Genomic DNA, 21,345 nt, shown 5'->3' with positions numbered 1-21,345 from the left:
CTGAGTGAAAATGAGTTAAGGGACTGTACTTAAATTACGTAACCCCTCTATAAGGCCCCTCCTCCCCCTGTAACAAACAGTAACAAAATATTATTACCTCCCCCCCCCCCATATTTCAGTTCGTAATTTCTAGCTTCCAGAAATGTTTTTGCTATTCATTGCTAAGTAGAATTAGACAGATTGTCCGAGAACTTCATTTTTAAAATTCTCTGATTTTTCCTTGACTAATTTTTTTACTTTCCTCGATTATTAATATTCAAATACCAGCAATTTATTCTTGTAATATTTTTCACATAAGATCTTTTATAAACGGAATAAAAAAGTATTTCAGATAAAAATGAAAAATGTTCATATTTATTAATTTTTTTTTAACCAAAAAATTTATTTTCTACCATAAAAGATGACTTTTTTTTAATCAAATACTTTCATTTCCAATAAAATAATTACATTTTTAACATAATAGTTGAATTACAATCTAAAAAGATAAATTTCCAACAAAAAAGTGTAATTGTTTATATTTCAATCAAAAAAGATGAATTAAAAAAAAAAATTAAACCAAGAAGACGAATTTTCCACAAATAAAGACTTTATAAATCAAACTTTATACAAATTGTTCAACATTCAAGCCGAAAGATCAATTTTCGATACACAAATTGAATTTCCATACAAAAAGTATGACTTCAGCAAAACATTGATTTTTCACGAAACGGATGCATCTTTATAGAACAAAAATGAAATTTCAATCCAGCTCAAGCAGAGAAGAATAATTTTTTAACAAAAAGTGTTATTATAAAAAAATAATTGAATTTTCTCATAAAAAAGATTTCAGTTGATTTTTCACGATAAAAATATGGATTTTTAGACAAGAAATAATTTTTTCAATTAAGAAGAATACATTTTTAACAAAATAGTTGAATTCTCTACCAAAAAAGATGAAATTTTAACAAAATAGTTTAATTCTCTATCCAAACCTCTAATCGCTAAACAAATACTTGTTTTAATAGAAAAAGGATCATTTTTTTATAAGTTGAACTCTCTTCCAAAAAAGATTTAACTTCTCTTTTCAACACCAAAGTATTAAATAAAAATGAGTAGATTTTCTACAAAATAGTTAAATTTAAAAAAAAACAGAAATTTCAAACAAAAAGTATGACTTCTCAAACAAACAGTTGAATTTTTATACAAGGAAGATGTAATTTCCGCTAAGTAGTCGAATTCTTCACCAAAAAGTATGACTTTTGAACAAGATTGTTAAATTTTCAACCAAACAGCTACATTTTTGTTCAAGGAAAATTAAACTTCTATTAATACACATACAGGTAAATCTTTTAATGAAAAATACCAAATTTCAGGGAAAAAAATTGAATTTTCATCCAAAAAGATTTCAAACGACTTTTCAACACAAAAATACGAATTTTAAATAAAAAGTAAATTTTCTAGGAAATAGTTGAATCTTCAACAGAAGAGTTCAATTTTTTTATCCAAGAAAGGCACAATATTTCTACTAAAAAATATGAACTTTTAAATCAAAAATACAAACTTTCATAAAAAATTATTTTTATCTAAAAAAGACGTATTTTTAACAAAACAGTTGAATTTGCAATCAAAAATGATGCACTGAAAACAAATTTTATTTTCAACCACATAATAAAATTTGTAAAAGAGATACCTTTTTTAATCAAATTCTTTCTGAAAAAAGATCTTCTTTCGCTCCGCTGGTAAAGGAACCACAGAACTTCAGATTGCCGGCTGAGTGCTTTCCCATTAAGCTACTAGGATTATGTATTATGATCAGAGAATAACAGAATTTCTTAACGTATTTACAGGTTAGACGGATCTATGAATTAAACATTGTTTTAATTAATTTTTTTCTGAAAAATATCTTTTCCTTTCGTTCAGCAGGTTGCAAGAGAGAAAAAAGCGGAAATTTGTTTTTTTTTTTTTCAGAAAAAATTTAATTAAAAACATGTTTAATTCATAGCTCCATCTAGACTGTAGACACGTTAAGAAATTCTGTTATTCTCTGATAAAACAGATTCCTTGAAAATTTTTTACTTATGACACCTGGCACAATAATACGTGTATTTCTGAAAAAGGATGTTGCTCTCGATCTTTCTAGTAGCTTAATGGGAAAGCACCCGACCGGCAATCGGCAGTACTGTGGTTCGTTTCCCAGCGGAGCAAAAAGAGAAGATCTTTTTCCAGAAAGAATTTAACTTAAAAAATGTTTAATTCATAGCTCCATCTAGTCTGAAAAGACGTTAAGAAATTCTGTTATTCTCTGATGATAATGCAGATTCCTTTAAAAAAATAATCTTCAGGAGAAAGTTTTTGCAAATTGTCCACCCCTACCCCCTCGAGCTGTTACCTAATTTAAGTGCCAGTGAACAAACAAATGACGCAGTTTACAAGCGCTAAGCGCTATTACAACGGATGCGCATTTCGGAATTTGGCAACGCCTACCTATTATTTCAACTATGCAAATTGATCCTGTTCTCCGCGTTAATACGACCAAGGCGCATATTTGCGAACATTGCGTTTAGGAAATCCCGGCATGTTTATTGTATAGGGCCGGGGTGAATAATGTGCCAACGACACGTACACAACGCTTGCAAACGAATTCAAGTGATCAGAGACAATGTCGTCTCTTATCGTGCGTGCAAAACATATTTTATGCCGCCTCTACGCATACGCGTCATGACCTCCCTCTGGTAGACGCGAAGCGATGCGTTCATCTATACATATTTTATAGGCAACAAACTATTATACTGGAATTTCCATTGTAATTTGAAAATTTAATGTTTTCATTCTATCTGAATTAAATAGTTTCCTAGAAATTCACATTTACGGATTGAAAATTGACCTGTTTTGTAGAAAATTCAACAATTTCGTTGGAAATTTTGGTATTTTGTACAAAACTTTTTGTTGTTGTAAGGATTCAATTTTTTTGGTTAAAAATACAATCATATGGTTGAAAATTAATCTTTTTTAGTTGAATATTCAAGTGTCACATAGAAAATTCGTCTTTAATGGTTAAATACAACTGCTTTTAATTTGAATAACATTTTTTTTAAATATCAAAAATTTATATGTTTAGGTTTAGAATTCAAATTCTTGGTTAAAAATTGAACTACATCCATAAATTAATTTTTTTAAGATCCATAATTTCAATTGAAAAGTCAACAATATACTAAAATTTTTTTCTTTATTAACTAAGAAATTTTTTATTGAATATTCAACTATTTTATTGAAAAACATCTCTTTCTGTAGAAATGTCATCTGTTTGTTTAAAAATTTAACTTAAAAATTAATGATTAAAAATTAATTTATTCCGGTTGAAAATCATACTATTTTTTTAAAAATTCTCATATTTTTTTTATGGAACTTGAACTGTTTTCTAGAAAATTTGTATTTTCAGCTCGAAAATAAAAAAATTTAGTTGAAAATTGTTATGAATTTTAAAATTCGCCTTTTTTCTTAAGGAATATATTTTTTTGGTTAGAAATGCAAACGTTTGTTTGAAAATTAATCTGTTTCAGTTGAGGATTCAAGTATTATGTAGAAAAATTGCCTTTATTGGTTAAATAAAAAGTTTTTAATTTAAATAACATTTTGGTTGTTGAAATATCAACAATTCATCTTTTTAGGTTCAAAATAAAAAATATTGGTTAAAAATTTAACTTCTTTCTTAAAAGTTCTCTTTTGAAGATTCATAATTTTAGTTTTTTTTTCTTTCTTCACTAAGAATTTTTTTATCGAATATTCAACTATTTTGTTGAAGAACATCTCTTTCTGTAGAAATCACATTTTTGTTTAAAAATTCAACTGTGTGATTAAAAATTAAATCATTTAGGTTGTAAATCATACAATTTTATTAGACATTCTCATTTTCGGGATGCAACTTGAACTGTTTTATAGAAAATTCGTAATTTCAGCTCGAAAGTTCCAAAATTTGTTGAAAATTTTTATGTTTTTCAAAATTCATTTTTTTATGGTAAGAGTTTTTTTTTGTCAAAAATGCAACAGTTTGGTTCAAAATGAATCTTATTCAATTGAGGATTCAAGTATTTTGTTAAAAATTCGTCTTTGCTGGTTAAATCTGTTTTTTTTTTTTTAAATAAAATATTTTTTGTGGCAATATAAATTATTACATACTTCGTTAAAAATTCACCTTTTTAGGTTGAAAATTAAAGTTCTTGGTTTAAAGTTAAACTACTGTCTCAACACTTTTTTTTGTCAAGAATTCATAATTTTAGTTGAAAATCTGATCTTATTTTTGTCAAAGATTTTTTTTCTTCAATCTGAAAATTTATATTGTCGAATTGAAAATTGAACTGCTTTACAGAAAATTCATATTTTTGACTTGAAAATTAAAAAATTTGGTACGAAAGCAAAATTTTTTGTAGAAAATTCATTTATTTTTTATTTTTTTATTGAACATTAATTATCCTCAATGAAAATTTAACTACTTCATTTTCGGTTAAAAATTGATATTTTTTAGTTTAAAAACTAATTTTCTTGGATGAAAATTAAACGCTTTTGCTGAAAGTTTATCTTTTTAGTTTAAAAACTACGATTTTTTTAATAAAAAATGTTTCTAAATCATAAAATACTCCTCTATACTGATAAATAGATGTTTATGTGAATTGTCTAAACAATTTATCATTATTTTTAACATTTTTTTCTGAAAAAAGAAGCTCGAAAGTTGCCGTTTTTCTCGATTTTTTAAACTTATTTTCAATTTTCCAGTTAGAGTGACACAATAGTCAATTGAATTGAACAGAAATGTTTTAAACCATTCCTTATTATTTCTAATAATATTCTCTTAGAATGATGCAAGATAGTTACTGTTTTTTTCTTAAAATTTTCACTTTTTATCCACTTTTCAATTAAAGTGTGTTAATTATAAGTTTAATTTAATAATACATTATCATGGTGACGGTTTTTATCCAGGAAAAAATTCCCGGCCTTTCAAAAAAAAAGTTTATAATGAACAGTAGTTAAAACAATAATATTTTTTTTATTCCCTTAATCAAAAAATCTCGAAGTTTAAAAAAGAAATTGGTATTTTTAGCCTGGGACTCATAGTATACAACCTATCGAATTTCAAATGAATCCGATCTTTTTTTTATTGAAAATCTCGGCTAAAATAATATTTTTTGAGCATGAAAATATTTTCATGCTCATAAAAAATTCCTGGTCCAGCATTATTAATTGATAAGAACCTTGAATGATAGCCCCGTATAGAATATAGATAAAAATATATATTAAGACCACACCATTTTTATCAAATTTCTTAAACAAATTGATCAAATGGTATTTAATGAGACATTCATCATCTAACTATTATCAACTTATAAATCAATAAAAAAGGGAAAAGAAAATGTTAAAATTTCATATCTTTGCTTACCAAAGATTTAACGAAAAAGGCTTCACACTTAAGTACATAAGAACATCCAGAGAAGAAACTTACCTGCAACAAAAAAAAAAGAGAAAAATTCATTAGTACACACACAGGATAAAATGATGATACAAAAAAACTTAAATTTTTTTAAAGTATCTTTGATATCCTCGATACCTTTTTAAGATCCTTGGAATTTAAAAAAAAATAGATTAAATAATTTCCCAACTTTGTTTGAAATACATCTGAATTTGAGCATTATTTTTCTACAGATTAGAAGTTTGAAAACTTATAAAAAATTTTGTATTAACTTTCTAAAATGTTAAAATAAATATATTTTTTTTAAATCTTAAGAAAATATTGAAATTTGCACTATTTTCTCAAATAATTTACAAGCCTTAATCTTGCCGCATTTTATAGATAATCTTGATAGCTTTTAACCTATTAAAGAGAAAAAAATTTAACTCACATATGATTATCATTAAAAAACTTAAGCAATCATCGTAAAACTTTGATGGTAACATAAGATACGTGAAGCGATTAGATTTGCCTCTCCTGTTTCTCGACTAAACAATAAATAGAAGATATATTTTAAAAAAATTATATTTTTCGATAGAAGAAAAAAAACTCCCGATCCTAAATAAAATGCCCGGGTTCTTCCGAATATTTCCGATCCGTTAATGGCCCGACTAATGCATTGCAAATACCCGTGCAGAAATTGCCAAATGTTTGCCTTATTTCCGATTTGGGCCTGATCGGGCACACAATTTTGTGGTTGTTAAATTTGGCCCCGTCTAGAGCCTGACTTAACAGCTAAGCTTGCCAGTAGATGGCGCTCCATTAATTTCGGGGACTAATGTAGGTTGACTCCAAATCGCCCAAGTTTCAACATAGTGTCAAGCGTCAAAAATATTTCCATTAATATTTGGAAAAGTGACAAAATAATTGGGAAAAAATGCCAAACGTGAGCACAAGACGAATGCGTAGGTATAGTATACTTCAAAATATTCCTGAATTACGTATTGAAGACTATAATAAGTAAATTTATTAAGAATGTTAAGATGAAACCTAACCTCGAAATGAGATTATTTATTTATGAGAAAAGTAGCAAAAGTAATATTTCATTTGTTGAATGTGAAAACGAATTAGATCAACAATAACATCATAAACATATTCATTTTCACGTATTTTTAGGTGATTTGATACTTTCCACAATTAGGTTCAATATAGAAATTGAAAGCAACTCCAATTTAGAAATTAAAACGAAAAATATATTTCAAAATACTTAAATGGTTTACCATATACAAATGCTGGCTGTTATGTTGCGTCGTTTGACTTTTTCCGTTTGCTCGAAAAAAAGTGTCTGACATACTCCAATTGTTTCATATCGCGATCTGTTAGATAACCTGATATTTATATTCTCAAATTTCAGTTAAGGAGGTGATATATTCAATTTTAATATTATTTTATTTAAAAATCCCTTTTAATTAGAATAATGCAAATAAATTAATATGGGCCCGATCGGGGCCAGACATGGTTATCTCTGGGCGCAGCGCTTGGGCCCCGATCGGGCATCGCGTTTCATTTCGAGCCTGGCCCCATCTAGATAGCTTGATTTGGGGCAAATTCTGCCCGATCTGGCCCCGATCAGATCCAAATTGGAATTTCTGCACGGGTAATTAAGGTAATGCATTACGAAATATATGCAAAATTACATGTTTTCAAGAGTTTTGCAAACATCTCTGAATCTGTTGATTTCAAAATCTTGTTCATCGCGAAAAACAGTTTTGTTTTACATCGTTTTCATAAATGGTTCCGCAACTCTTAATGTAAATTTAATATTAATTGAATTAAAAACGGGGAATTTATAAAATAAAGATATAAAAGCAGAATTCCTCAAATATCAACAAGGAAGAATTATAGATTTTTAGGAATTGGACATTTTATTGCACCAGAAAGTTCCTTGTACCATATCAAAACTGGTATTGAATATTCGCTGTTTAACATTCCTCTCGCAAGTTCTCAGATTTCACTTTCTGGATGATAACTGCACAAAAATTACTTTGATTGCATTGAATTGATTGCAGGCATCATATGAAAATTCGTATTATTATCGCACGCGAATTGTTATAGGAACATGTACGTGACATACGTAACATGATACTCTCTGCATCACGTTCCGTTATTACGAATCAGCTTATCCGGATGAATCATCAAACTATAATGATGCTAGAATGATACCGTCAAATTTGAACACGTATTACACCCTGTCGCAATTCGTAAATTATTATCAAATTATTGAAAGCGTTCCAACGAATTTAATCCTTTAAAATCCAATCCGCAAATTACGAATATATTAATGTACAAATGGAAAATATAGATTCTTCAGGTTACTTGATCGAATCAAACCAAATCATTTCAAAATCAGTATTTCAGTGTGGCCATTTTAATCGAAGAAATAAATTTCCGCTCATTACCGGTTACCAAACATTTTTCACGATCAATGAAATTTAAAAAATCGAACACTAAAGTTAAAAAAATTTCCATTTGAAGTAATGAAAACTGAGCTGCAAATGAAAGCACTCCAAGTGGAACTGTTGAATTTTCAAATTTAAAATTTATGTTTAAAAGTTGTTTAAATCCAAAATGTTGTATTTAAATGCTTAATAATTTACAAGCATAAAATAGAAAGTACTAATAATGTTTTATATACAAAAATATTAATTCACGTTATCATTTTCAATGAAATTAAAAAATCAATTAATGATCAACTTCACAATTTGCAGAATTCTATTATTTTACGGAATTCTATGCTAGAAACAATGAAAATTGAAAAATTTGCATTTTTTTTAACTGAACACTTCTTAAATCAGAAGTTGGAAACATTTAAATTTCAAGTAGTTTAAACATTCTGAAAAGCTTGAACATTTTATTTCAAAATCTTCAGAAATCCAGAAGTTGCTTTAAATTTATTCAAATTAAAAATTATTTTCGAAAATTTTCAGAACACTTAACTATCTTTTATGATGATTCAATTCTTAGTTTTTACTTCAATGTAATGTTTTTAATTTTCATAATCAAATTTGTATGCTAACTGTTTTATATTAATCTAAAACGACACTCGTTCCAATAGAAGGTCATCAGACATCATCACAACTATAAGAATGCTGCCGTAATTTATTAATATGCTTGATAATTTGTGAATATGAGAGATAACGATGATTAATTTTTATCAGATGATTAATATTAACACGTGGAGCAAATATAACTGATAACGTAACGAAACATAGAAGAATATGAGAGCGACTAGTGTACATATATACTGATAAATATCTTATAGAAAATTCATTACGGACACTAAAATTAAGAATTTTTCTCCCTAAATCAGTTGCGTGGCAAGAAAAAATGAGAGTCGTTATTCCTCTCGTCTTCGCTTTAGGGGTCCTTGTTAATTCGATTGGTTAGTATATAACAATATTATTATGTGTATTTTTGAATCTCATTAGGTTGATCTTATTTTAATAATCATTGCTTTACAATTGAAATAAATCATTGAATCTAGTGGGGTGTTAAGAATTTCTTTCCATATGGTACACTCAGAAAAAGGTTGGTTTAAATAAAAAAAAAAACTTATTTCTCTGATGTAGGATCAAACAAATACTTTATTGATTTAAACAAATTGATTTAAATATTTAAAGCAAAAAAGCAGAGAAGTCGAAGTTTTAAAAAAACAGCTGGTTTTGTAAACGAAAAAATGATTTTTCAAAAAAATAGTTAAATTTAAAAAAAAAGGAAAAAATCATTTTAACATAATCATTTGCGTTTACAAATAAATATTTGATCTTTCGGCCAAAAGAGATGAGTTTTCAATCAAATAATTAAATTAAAAGAAGATTTAAATTCAAAGAAAAACAGTTGCATTTTTTAACAAATAATTGCAAATTCGTTAAACTTCCAACTAAATAAATTAATTTTCAACAAATTAATTGAATTTTTAACCAAATATTTGAATTTCTAACCCAAAGAGAGTAATTTTCAACAAAATTGGTAAATCTACATGAAAAAAGGCCGATTTTATATAAAACTGTCAAGTTTTAAACGAGAAAGTTAATTTCCAACCAAACAGTTGAATATTGTGGCAAAATTGTCGAATTTTTAAGCCCAAAAAGATTAATTTATTGTTCGAAACAACCCGTACAGAAATTGCCAAATGTTTGCTTTTTGTCCGATTTGGACCAGATCGGGCACACAATTTTGTGGTTGTTAAATTTGACCCCCTCTAGACCCCGGCATAACAGCCAAGCCTGCCAGTAGATGGCGCTCCATTAATTTCGGGGACTAAAGCGGGTTGACTCCAAATCGCCCAAGTTTCAATGTAAAGTGTCAAGCGTCAAAAATATTTCAATTATTATTTGTAAAAGTGACAAAATAAGTGAGCACAAGACGAGTGCGTAGGTATAGTATACTTCAAAATATTCCTGAATTACGTGTTGAAGATTATAATAAGTAAACTTATTAAGAATGTTAAGATGAAACCTAACCTCGAAATGAGGTTATTTATTCATAAGAAAAGTAGCAAAAGTAATATTTCATTTCTTGAATGTGAAAACGAATTAGATCAACAATGACGTCATAAAATTATTTATTTTCACGTATTTTTAGGTGATTTGATACAATCGGAATGTAAATAAAACCTTCTTATTCATATTTGCTTTTGTAAAAATAACTTAAAGAGCCAGTGCGATATTATATTTCACTTATTTCAAAATAACTTTCCACATTTAAGTTCAATATAGAAATTGAAAGCAACTTCAATTTAGAAATTAAAACCAAGAATTTATTGCAAAATACTTAAATGGTTTATCATACAAAAATGATGGCTGTTATATTGCGTCGTTTGACTTTTCCCTTTGCTCGAAAAAAAGTGTCTGACATACTCCAATTTTTTCATATCGCGATCTGTTAGATAACCTGATATTTATATTCTCAAATTTCAGTTAAGGAGGTGATATATTCGATTTTAATATTATTTTATTTAAAAATCCCTTTTAATTAGAATAATGCAAATAAATTAATATGGGCCCGATCGGGGCCAGACATGGTTATCTCTGTGCGCAACGCTTGGGCCCCGATCGGGCATCCCATTTTATTTCGAGTCTGGCCCCATCTAGATAGTCTGATTTGGGCCAAATTCTGCCCGATCTGGCCCCCATCAGATCCAAATTGGAATTTCTGCACGGGAGTTGAATTTTGTGGCAATATTACTGAATTTTCTACCCGAAAAGATAATTTTTTAACGAAATGGTTTAATTTTCATCCCAAAAATATAAACTTTTTAGTAAAAAGTTAAATTACAACCAAATGTTCATTTCTAACCAAACAGTTAAATTTTTTAGAAGAATAATAGAATTCTTAACCCAAAAAATGGATTTTTGAAAAAACAGTTGAATTTTCTGACAAAAGAATTTTATTTTCAACCCAAAAAGACAAATTAATAAAAAAATTGTTGAATTTCCATTCAAAAATTATAAGATTTCAACCATTCAGTTAATTTTTAAACAAACAGTTGAATTTTTTAGCAAAACAATAAAATTCAACAAAACAGTTGAATTTTGGGAGACAATAATTGAATTTTCATCCCAAAAATCTAAACTTTCAACCAAGAAATTAATTTATAATCAAACAGCTTAATTCTCTGAAAAAATATATAATATTCTTAACCCAAAAAGATGAAGTTTCCACAAAACAGTTGAATTTTGTGGCAAGATAATTTAATTTTCAACCCAAAGTCAGACTTTTAGCAAAATTTTTGAATATTTATTTCAAAAATATGAAATTTTAACCGAAAAGTTCATTTCTAACTAAGCAGTTGAATTAACTAAAAAAATAATAGAACTCTTAAACCAAAAAGATGAATTAAAAAAAACAGTTAAATTTTGTGAGAAAATAATTAAATTTTCAAATCAAAAAGACAAATTTGTAACAAAATTGTTAAATTTTCATTTAAAAATGATAAAGGTTAAACCAAAAAGTTCATTTTTAACCAAACAGTGGAGTTTTACAGCAAAATAATAAGATCCTTAACCCAAAAGTCTGAATACTCAACAAAACAGTTGATTGTTGTTGCAAAATAATTTAATTTTCATTCCAAAAATATAAACTTTCAACGAAAAAGTTCATTTTCAACCGAAAAGGTCATTTATAATCAAAAAGTTCAATTTTCTAGAAAAATAATAGCATTATTAATCCAAAAAGATGAATTTTCGACAAAATAGTTGAATTTTGTGGCGAATTAATTGAATTATTAACTCAAGGTCAGCTTTTCAACAAAATAGTTGAATTTTCATTCTAAAAATATAAACTTTTAACCAAAATGTTCATTTCTAACCAAGCAGTTAATTTCTAACCAAACAGTTAAATTTTTCTAGAAAAATAATAGAATTTATGACCCAACAAGATGAATTTTCAACAAAACAGTTGAATTTTGTGGCCAAATAATTGAATTTTCAACCCAAAAAGACCATTTTTTAACAAAATAGTTAAATTTTTATCGCAAAAATATGAACATTGAGACAAAAAAATTCAATTTTTCCAGTAAAAAACAAGAATTTTCTACAAAAACAGTTGAGTATTCATCCCAAAATTATAAATTTTCAACCAAAAAGTTAGTTCTTAAAACAATGCTTGAATTTTCTACCAAAATAATAGTTTTCAACAAAATAGCTCAAGACACAACCAGTAAAATAAATTTTTTAACAAAGTAGTTTAAAAATAAACCAAATACTATACTTTGGAATCTAAAATATTATAGTAGACTTCTCAATTAAAAGAAATTAACTTTCAACTAAAAATAGTTAAATTTTCTTATCGAGTCCTATTCATTCTAAGTTCATCGAAGCGAAAAAATGAGATAAAGGTTAAGTTTCTTGAAAAAAAGAGATAAAAGAGGAATTCTATTGAAAAGCGGGAAATAGGGAAATAGGGGAAAGAGTGTAAAGTACGTAAATAATTATAAAAATGATTTTCAGCTTGCGGAAATTTGTGTAACAACAGCAAGAATACTCTTAAGAAAATTGAGGTAATTCGACTTTCAGCAGAAGAGCTTTGTAACGCTTATTACAAGCCCGATGACAGGAGACCTGAAGTAAATCCAGTCCCAGAATATTTAGACGTAGTAATAAAGGGTAGTACCATCATTGGAAGGGAATTTCACAGAGAACTTCTTCCAATATATGACAAATATGGAAAATTAGTTGAAAAGGACATAAGTGCTACTACCTGGAGGAGAATAACAGCTAGGGAGATTGTAAATAAAGGTTATTACAGTGAATTGCCAAAGGACACTATATATCAGTTTCCTTGTCAGAGGTGGAGCAGTCCCTCCAGCAGCTTAGGCAAAAAAAGCAGCAGCAGCAGCAGAAGTAGCCGAAATTAAATTGAAATTAAATTCAATAAATTTGAAATTACTTTTATCAATGTGATAGTAATGGTAATTACGTGCTTTCAACATTATAATTCAAAATGAAAAAAAATTGTATTTTCCTATTAAAAAAATATATGGATATATGAAAAAACGTGTGCTTTTTTGCCCTGCTGATTCAACTATTTTTTTAGGCATGTATTTCCCTAGCGGGAAAAGATATTTCAGGACTTTTTTTAAATGACAAAGATGAATCTATTTCATAGATTAAAACATTATGAGATAGGTGAAAAATTTAATTTTCAAAAGTAGATATGCCAGCTGTGTTCTAAATACAAATTAAAAAATTTTTAATTAAAAATTCTCACCTCACCACCATCGAGAATGTTCCAGAGCTGAAGTGGTTCGTGTCTATGCTAAGTTTCTAGAATGTTCTGAATGATGTCACAAAATAATTTTGCACATTTGTGACCTTCATCTAGAACATTCTAGAAACTTAGCACGGACCTAAACCACTTCAGCCGTAGAATTTTCTCGGAGGCTTGCATTAAGAACGCAGCTTGTTCATATACTTTCAACATTTGTTTACTCTTTGCTGACCAATTTTTCATTTTCCCTGAACATTAATATTTTTAAAAAAATGTATTTTAATCTTGTAAGATTTTTAAAGTAGTTGAGGTGCCAAAAGTCGAATATCTGAGAAAAAGTAGCTTTTCTGTGATTTTATCAATCGAAATATTATAACTGATGCAATTTCAACTAAAAAACATTTTTTATGAAAAATGTTAAAATTCACAAAAAAATACATTAATTTCAACCATGTTTTTGGCAATTGAACTTTTTCTTACCGTCGACTCTAACCAATTTTTTAAAAATGATTGCATTTTTATAAATGACGGCTTATTTTTTCCGGGAAAACATTTTCTACAGAATTTTTGCTCAGAAAAAATAAGCCGTCATTTATTAAAATGTTCTCATTTTTCAAAAATTGGTAAAAAGTGACAGAAAAAATTCAATTGTAGAAAACATTCTTAAAATTACTGTTTTTTGTATAAATTTTTACATTTTTCATCAAAAATAATGCTTTTTATTTGAAATGACATCAGTTATAATATTTTTATTGTTCAAATCATAGAAAAACTATTTTTTCAGATATCTGAATTTTGGCACAACAAGAATATTTTCTACAAAAAATGGAAAAGTTCAATTTACAGTAAAAAAAAATTAATTTTCAACAAGAAAAAACAAATGTTCAAGCAAGTATACCAACTTTCAAATCAAAAAGGCGAAGATATTAGCAAGTTTAATTGAAATTTCGTTTCTTCTGTTAAAAATTAATTTTTTAACGGAAAATTTTAATTTTTGTTGAAAATGTAGCTATTTTATAGAAAATTCGTCTTTTTGGCTAAAAAATTTAACTACACGGCATGAAATAATTCTTTTTCCTAGAAAATATGGTTTTCAATTGAAAATTAACTCTCTTAAATGCAAATTTAACTACTCCATAATCTTTTTTAGTTTAAAAAGTCAACTATTTGGTTAAACAATTTTAGAAATTTAAAAATATAAGCTAAAAATTAATAAAATAAAATCTGGACTAACATCACATCAATTGCTCAAACCATTTAGTTGAAAATGCATCTTTAGTTATTGAAAATTCAACTCATTGATTACATAAAAGTTTAACTTCTTTCTTAAAAGTTTTTTTTTTGGTTGAAATTTCATAATTTTAGCTGAAAATTCTATTATTGTTTGGTTAAAAATTAATTTTGTTTTAACTAAACATTTAGCTATTTTGTTGGAAATTCAGCTGTTTTACAGAAAAAATTTTCTTTTAATTTGAAATTTTAAATGGCTGGTTTTTAATTTAGCTTTTTTATAGAAAAAGCGTCCTTCTGACTATCATCAGATTCACTGCTTAAACTATTTAGTCTAAAATGTATGTAATTTGTTGATTAGTCACCTTTTTTTTGTGTTGAAAACTAAGGTTTTTGGATAAAAATTGATGCATTTTGTTTAACCAAACAATTACATTTTTCACCTACGAAAATGAATTTTGCACCGGAGAACCGAATTTTCAAACAAAAAAGGTTAAGCTTCAGTCAAAAACGCTGGGATTTTGAACCAAGAACTATGAGTTTTCGACCAAAGATGAAGTTTTAAGAACATAGCTGAATTTTCAACAAAATAATCAAATTTTCAAGGCAATAGTAGAATTTTCATCCAAAAAAGATTATTTTTAAACCAAAAATAAAAGATTAGACTTTTTAATGAAAAATAATGCACTTTCAACCAAAAAATAAAACTTCTACCAAAAGATGAATTTTTAATTCAAAATGACGAATCTTTTAGAAGACAGTAGAATTGTCAGCCAAAGAAGATTAATTCTGAATCAGAAATACAATAGAAGACTTTTTAATTCAAAATAATTTTCTTCAAAGACCATGAAGATATTGATTGCAAAAGTAAACATCATACGGTTTAAAAAAATGTATTTTTATATTCTGGATGATGCTATCAGTTTTTAAAGTTAGGTTAATTTCTACATAACATCCGGTTAGTGGTACGATATTATCATTTTTTTAAATTTACCAAAATTGTATTTCGTTGTGAGATTATATGTTTACGGCCAAGTTATTTGAAAAGTAAGCAAGTACTAAGTAGACTGGTAAAATGTCTCTTGACTCAATTGAAGGTTTTGAATTTTTTGTATCAAATTTTTATGCCAGCAGTTCCAGAAATCTAATAAGACACTCGTGGGAATAGAAGGTCATCAGACACCCAGGCAAAACAAGAAATGTAAGAAGAATGCTGCCTTAATCGGCCTGATAATTTATGAAAATGAAAGATAACAATGACTCATTTTTACAAGGATGCGCGATAATTAGCATCAATATTCTCAACTCTCCGTAACACGTGGAGCAAAATATAACAATGTGAATTTTTACTATTTGTTACGTGATCTTCAAAGGGACATAACCGTATGATAAAAGTATAAATATCTCAGAATAAACAATGTTTCCCTCGAAACTATCTTACAAATACCGTAATAAAAGTAGAAGGAGGAATGAGATAGCGACTTAGTGTGCATGTACTCAAATATTTTTCTAGAAAATTCGTGACGTACATTACAATCAAGAAGTTTTCTCCGGATATCAGTTGTTTCTGGCAAAGAAAAATGAGAAAAATGAGTCTTCTTGTCCTTGCTTTAACAGGCATTGTTAATTATATTGGTAAATATATAACAATATTATTAATATTTGTGTGTTTTTGGATAAAATTAGGTTCATCTTATTTTAATAATAATTGCTTTCTATGTTAAATAGGTCGTGGCTACGTGTACTCAAATTTTGGTGCACGTAGCCACTTCCATTTAAATAAGTGATTGTCTAGCGGGGTGTTAAGCATTTTTTTCCATATGGTACAATCAGAAAAGTATTTATTTCAATCTAACAAATAATTTTTTTATATAGGGGCAAACAAACCTTTTATTAATTTAAACAAATATTTATTTGAGTAAAGTAAAATTTACTTAATTCACACACCGTCTTTTCAACTGAAAAAAAATATTATTTGGTTCAAACAAATATTTTTCGTGAGTATACTATACTGCCAAAATATTGAAAATAAGAAGAATGTAAGCTTTGAATGGGGCCTTTTCCATATAAAAGACGTCACAGTCCAAAATGCAAAAGACTATTTTACTCTCATAAGGGGTCATCCATAAACTACGCTACCACTTTAGACAGAGAATATTTTTTTATATTTAATTTATATTTATATTTAAATAATTCAATGAAATGTAAATAATTAAATTTTTGTAGAATTTAGAGATTTTTTTTTCTAAAACTACAAATTAAAAATTCCTTACTTGAAAATTTAACTTTTTGGTTCAGAATTCTTGAATTTTGTTAAAAATTCGTTTTTTTTGGTAGTTAATTAATCTTTTTGTTTGCAAATTCATCTTTTTTAGTAGCAAATTGAACTTTTTGGTTGAAAATTTTCGACTTTTTTTTTAAAATTCGTTTCAAGTAGAAAATTAACCTTTTTGTTTCAAAATTCATCTTTTTGGTAAAAAATTTAACTACGTTTTAAAGTTGAACTACTTTCTTAAAAATTAAAGACAAATTTCATTCTTTCCTTCTTAAACATTTAAATTTTAGGTTGAGAATTCTTGAATTTTGTGAAAATTGTTTCGTTTTTTTTGTAGTATATTAATCTTTTTGTTTAAAAATTCCTCTTTTTTAGATAAAAATTCCAATTTTTGGTTTAAAATTCTAGAATTTGTTTTAATTCGTCTTTTTTGGCAGTAAATTAATCTTTTTGTTTTAAAATTCATCTTTTTGAGTAGAAAATTCAACTTTTAGGCTGACAATTCTTGAATTTTGTTGAAAATACGTTTTTTTGTAGTATATTAATCTTTTTGTTTACAAATTCATCTTTTTAGCAGAATATTGAACTTTTTGGTTAAAAATTCTTGAATTTTGTTTAAAAATTCATTTTTTTGGTCAAAAATTTAGATAAGCTGAACTACTTCATTATAAATTAAAGACAAATTTTATTCTTTCCTTCTTAAAAATTAAAAATTTAGGTTGACAATTCTTAATTTTTGCCAAAATTCTTTTTTTTTTGGTAGTATATTAATCTTTTTTTTTTTTTTAATTCCTCGTTTTAGTTGAAAATTTAACTTTTTGATTTAAAATTCTAAATTTTTTTTTAAACTCGCCTTTTTTGGTAGTAAATTATTATTTTTATTTAAAAATTCATCTTTTTTAGTGAAAAATTTAACTTTTTGGTTGAGAATTCTTGAATTTTGTTCAAAATTCGTTTCGTTTTCAGTAGAAAATTAATCTTTTTGGATACAAATTTAACTAGGTTTTAAAGTTAAACTACTTTTTTAAAAATTAAAGACAAACCTGGTTAGAAACTTGTCTTTTTTGGTAGTAAATTAATCTTTTTGTTTAAAAATTCATATTTTTTAGTTGAATATTTAACTTTTTGGTTGAAAACTCTTGATTTTTATTTTGATTACATGCAAACTGAACTTTTTGGTATATAATTCTTGAATTTTATTTGAAATTTTTTCTTTTTTTGTAGTAAATTAATGTTTTTTATTCAAAAATTCATTTTTTTAGTTGAAGATTAAACTGTTTGTTAGATAATTCTTGAATCTGGTTAAAAACTCGTTTTTTCGGTGAAGAATTTATCTTTTTGTTTAAATTGAACTTTAAATTGAACTGTTTAGAACAAAATTACTTTATTTATTGCTGAAAAATTAATTTGGTAATTAAACATTGACCTATTCCATTTTTGGTCTAACAATTGCACTTCTAACCAAGTAGTTGAATTTGTAACCAAATGTTTCAAATACAAAACGAAAAAAAAAGATTAAAATTCTAACAAAAACTGTTGCATTTTGAACCAAATGGTTGAATTTTCAAGCAAAAAAGACTAATAATTCTTTTCTAAAAATAGGTGTGTCATGAAAACCTCGAAAGTATTGTTGTCGTTTTTCCTCAATGCAAATGGGGTAATTTGAAAAAAATTGAAGAAAAGAATGCTGCCAAATTCACACATACAAAATTAAGAATTCAGTCTTAGTTGAAGGGCAGTGACAAAAATGTCACATTTGTATGTATAATAAAACTGGTAAAAATGTAAGATTTATTTATGCAACATTTACATTATTTAAGCAAAACGAGACATATTCCAATGTTTTAATGCATTATTTAAATTTAAATAATTACTTTTGAAAACCAAAATTCACTCAAAAAGATCAATTTGGAATAAAAAATGGAAGAATTACATTTTTGGTCAAATAATTAGTTTCCAATCAAGAAAACGGGAATTTTAAACAAAATAGTTAAATCAAGCAAAGTGACGAAACTTCGATAAAAAAATGAATTGTCAACAGAAAATGTAATAGTAGATGTTTCCACCAAAAAAATTTTAATTTTCAATCAACAGTATTTCAATTAAGCCAAAAAATACGAATTTTTAACAAACTATTTGAATCCTTAACCAGACTGATTTTTAAATCAAGAAGAGGATTTCTTGAGAAAAAAGTTGAATTTGTAACTAAATATTATGAATTTTCTACCAAAATAATTAAATTTTCAACCCCAAAAAGACAAGAAGGAGATTTTCAACTAAAAAAGTTCAATGTTCTAACAAAAATGAAATAGTTAATAGTTCTATTTTCAACCACAAAACTTGATTTTATACTAAAAAGATTAATATTTAATAAAATACATGCATTTTTAACCAATTCTTGAATTTCGAAAGGAATTTTAACGTAATAGTTAAATTTTTTAACCAAACATGGAATAGTTAAATTTTCAATAAAAAAATTAATTTTAAACAAAAAGAAACGAAATTTTCAACCTAATAGTTTAATTTTTAAGAAAAGAATTAATTTTTAATTCAAAAGTTGAATTTTTTCGCATAAAACAATTTTTTAACAAAACCGATTGATTTGTAACCAAGAAGATTAAATGTCTATCAACGAAGATAAATTTTGTACAAAAAATATTAGTTAAATTTTCAATAGAAAAAAAAAACAATTTTCAATCAAAGAAACTAATTTTGAAAAAGATGGATTTTTAACCAAAAAGGTGAATTAGTCGCCAAGAAGATTAATATTCTGCCACAAAAGACAAACTTTCAACAAAATCCAGAAATTTTCAACCGGAGAATATAAATGTTAAATCAAACACAAAATAGTTAAAATTTCAGTTATAAAAAATTCATTATCAACCCAAAAAAATGAATTTCTAAGAAAATATATTTTTTTAAGCAAAGAAATCAATTTTTAACTAAAATAGTGAATTTTTAACTAAAATATGAATGGACGTTTACACAATATAGATGAAATTTCAATCCAATGGACGAATTTTCAACAAAACAGTAAATTTTGAATCAACGTGAATAAATTTGAAACAGAATAGTTAAATTTTCGATCTAAGAAATGAATTTTCATCAAAATTGTTGAATAATTTTTTAACCAGATAGGTGAAATTTCTACCAAAATATTAAAATTTTTAAGCAAAAAGACTTGTTAAACATTTTATTTTATTTATTATTCAGCAAAAAAGACCAATTTTACAAAAAACAGTTGAATTTCCATTCTGAAAATATATATTTTTGACTAAGAAGTTCAATTTCAACCAAAAAAATAGAATATTCAACAAAATTAGTAAATTTACAGAAAAAATACAAATTTTCTATAAAAAATTGAATTTTCAACGAGAAAGTTCATTTGCAACCAAACAGTTACATTTTCTAGCAAAATAATACAATTTTCAGCCTAAAAAGATGAATTTTCAACAAGAAAGTTAAATTGTGTGACAAAATACAGTGAAACTCTTCTATAGCGCCGATTTTGGGGCTGACGGTGGTGGGAACTAGCTCATTATAGCCCGCTTCGCTTTTGTTTGTCCACATCCGAGTGCTCATCTGATTAACAACTGTAGACCCCGCGTACATCCTGTTGCATATACCTGCGTCGCGGCATCAATTTTCGGAAGGGCTATAGAAGGGAGGGCTATTGGAGAATTTCACTGTAGTTGGATTTTCTTATTGAGTCGTATTATATCGAAGCGCATTAAAGCGAAACAAACATGAGAAAAAGGTTAAGCTTCTCGGAAACAGGGGAAAAAAGAGGAAATCTTTTTTTAAAAATCAGGATGGGTGAAAGAGTGTAAAGTCTGTAAATAATGATTCAAATTTTTTTTCAGTTTGCCAAGGAAATTTGCAGGTAAGAGTGTGGCCGTTCACCCTGTTGTCGCAGGAGAAGCCTCCTCTTAAGGGAGTTAAGGTAGTTCGACTTGGAGCAAACGAGCTTAACGGTGCTTATTACAAGCCCTTTGGTACAGGAGACACGGTATATCCAGTCTCCGACTATTTAGATGCAGTAATAAAGAATGGAAAGATCATTGGCAGGCAATATCACAGACAATTTCATCCAATATATAACAAAAATGGCAATTACGTTGAAAAGAAGATGTTTGCAAAGAAGTGGACGAAACTAAAGTCTCGCGCTATTTTTAGGAAAAATTACTTTTACGCAGACTTGCCAGAGGACACTGAATATGAGAAACCTTGCGAAAAGTGGACCAGTCCCTCCACCAGCACAGGTATAAAAAGTAGCAGCAGCAGTAGCCGACCTTAATTTGAAGTTGAATTAATTTAAAATTATGTTTCTCAATGTAATAGTTTAAATGTTATAGTTTAATAGTTTAAATGTTTTTGCTTGCCCTGGTGATTTGACGATTTTTTAAGGCATGTAATTTCACGAGCGGGGTGAGATACTTAACCCTCTCAGCCTAGACTGGGTATATTATACCCGGACAATATTTTCGGCTCGCTATATAGTTGTTACAGTTTTGCGAAAATACCTATAGTAATATGTCGAATTCATCTTATTATTCTAAAAGAATGTGGTGCAGAAGAGACGCTAGTAGACACATGGGAAAGAAATCGGTTAAGATGGTTCGGACATGTTGAGAGAATGCCAAATGAACGA

The 21,345-nt window shown here is 27.2% G+C and overlaps 1 protein-coding gene across 3 annotated transcripts in view; it reads right to left on the bottom strand.

Moving 5' to 3' along the window:
- LOC117174186 (plexin-A4) overlaps positions 1–21,345 on the bottom strand; it is a 599,034-nt gene that overhangs the window by 444,274 nt on the left and 133,415 nt on the right. The gene's annotated exons all lie outside the window — the stretch shown is intronic.

The sequence above is a fragment of the Belonocnema kinseyi genome, chromosome 6 (assembly GCF_010883055.1).
Source record: "Belonocnema kinseyi isolate 2016_QV_RU_SX_M_011 chromosome 6, B_treatae_v1, whole genome shotgun sequence".
Classification (NCBI taxonomy): domain Eukaryota; kingdom Metazoa; phylum Arthropoda; class Insecta; order Hymenoptera; family Cynipidae; genus Belonocnema; species Belonocnema kinseyi.
Note: the sequence above shows the minus strand (reverse complement) of the source record. Positions and strands in the feature narration are given on the sequence as shown.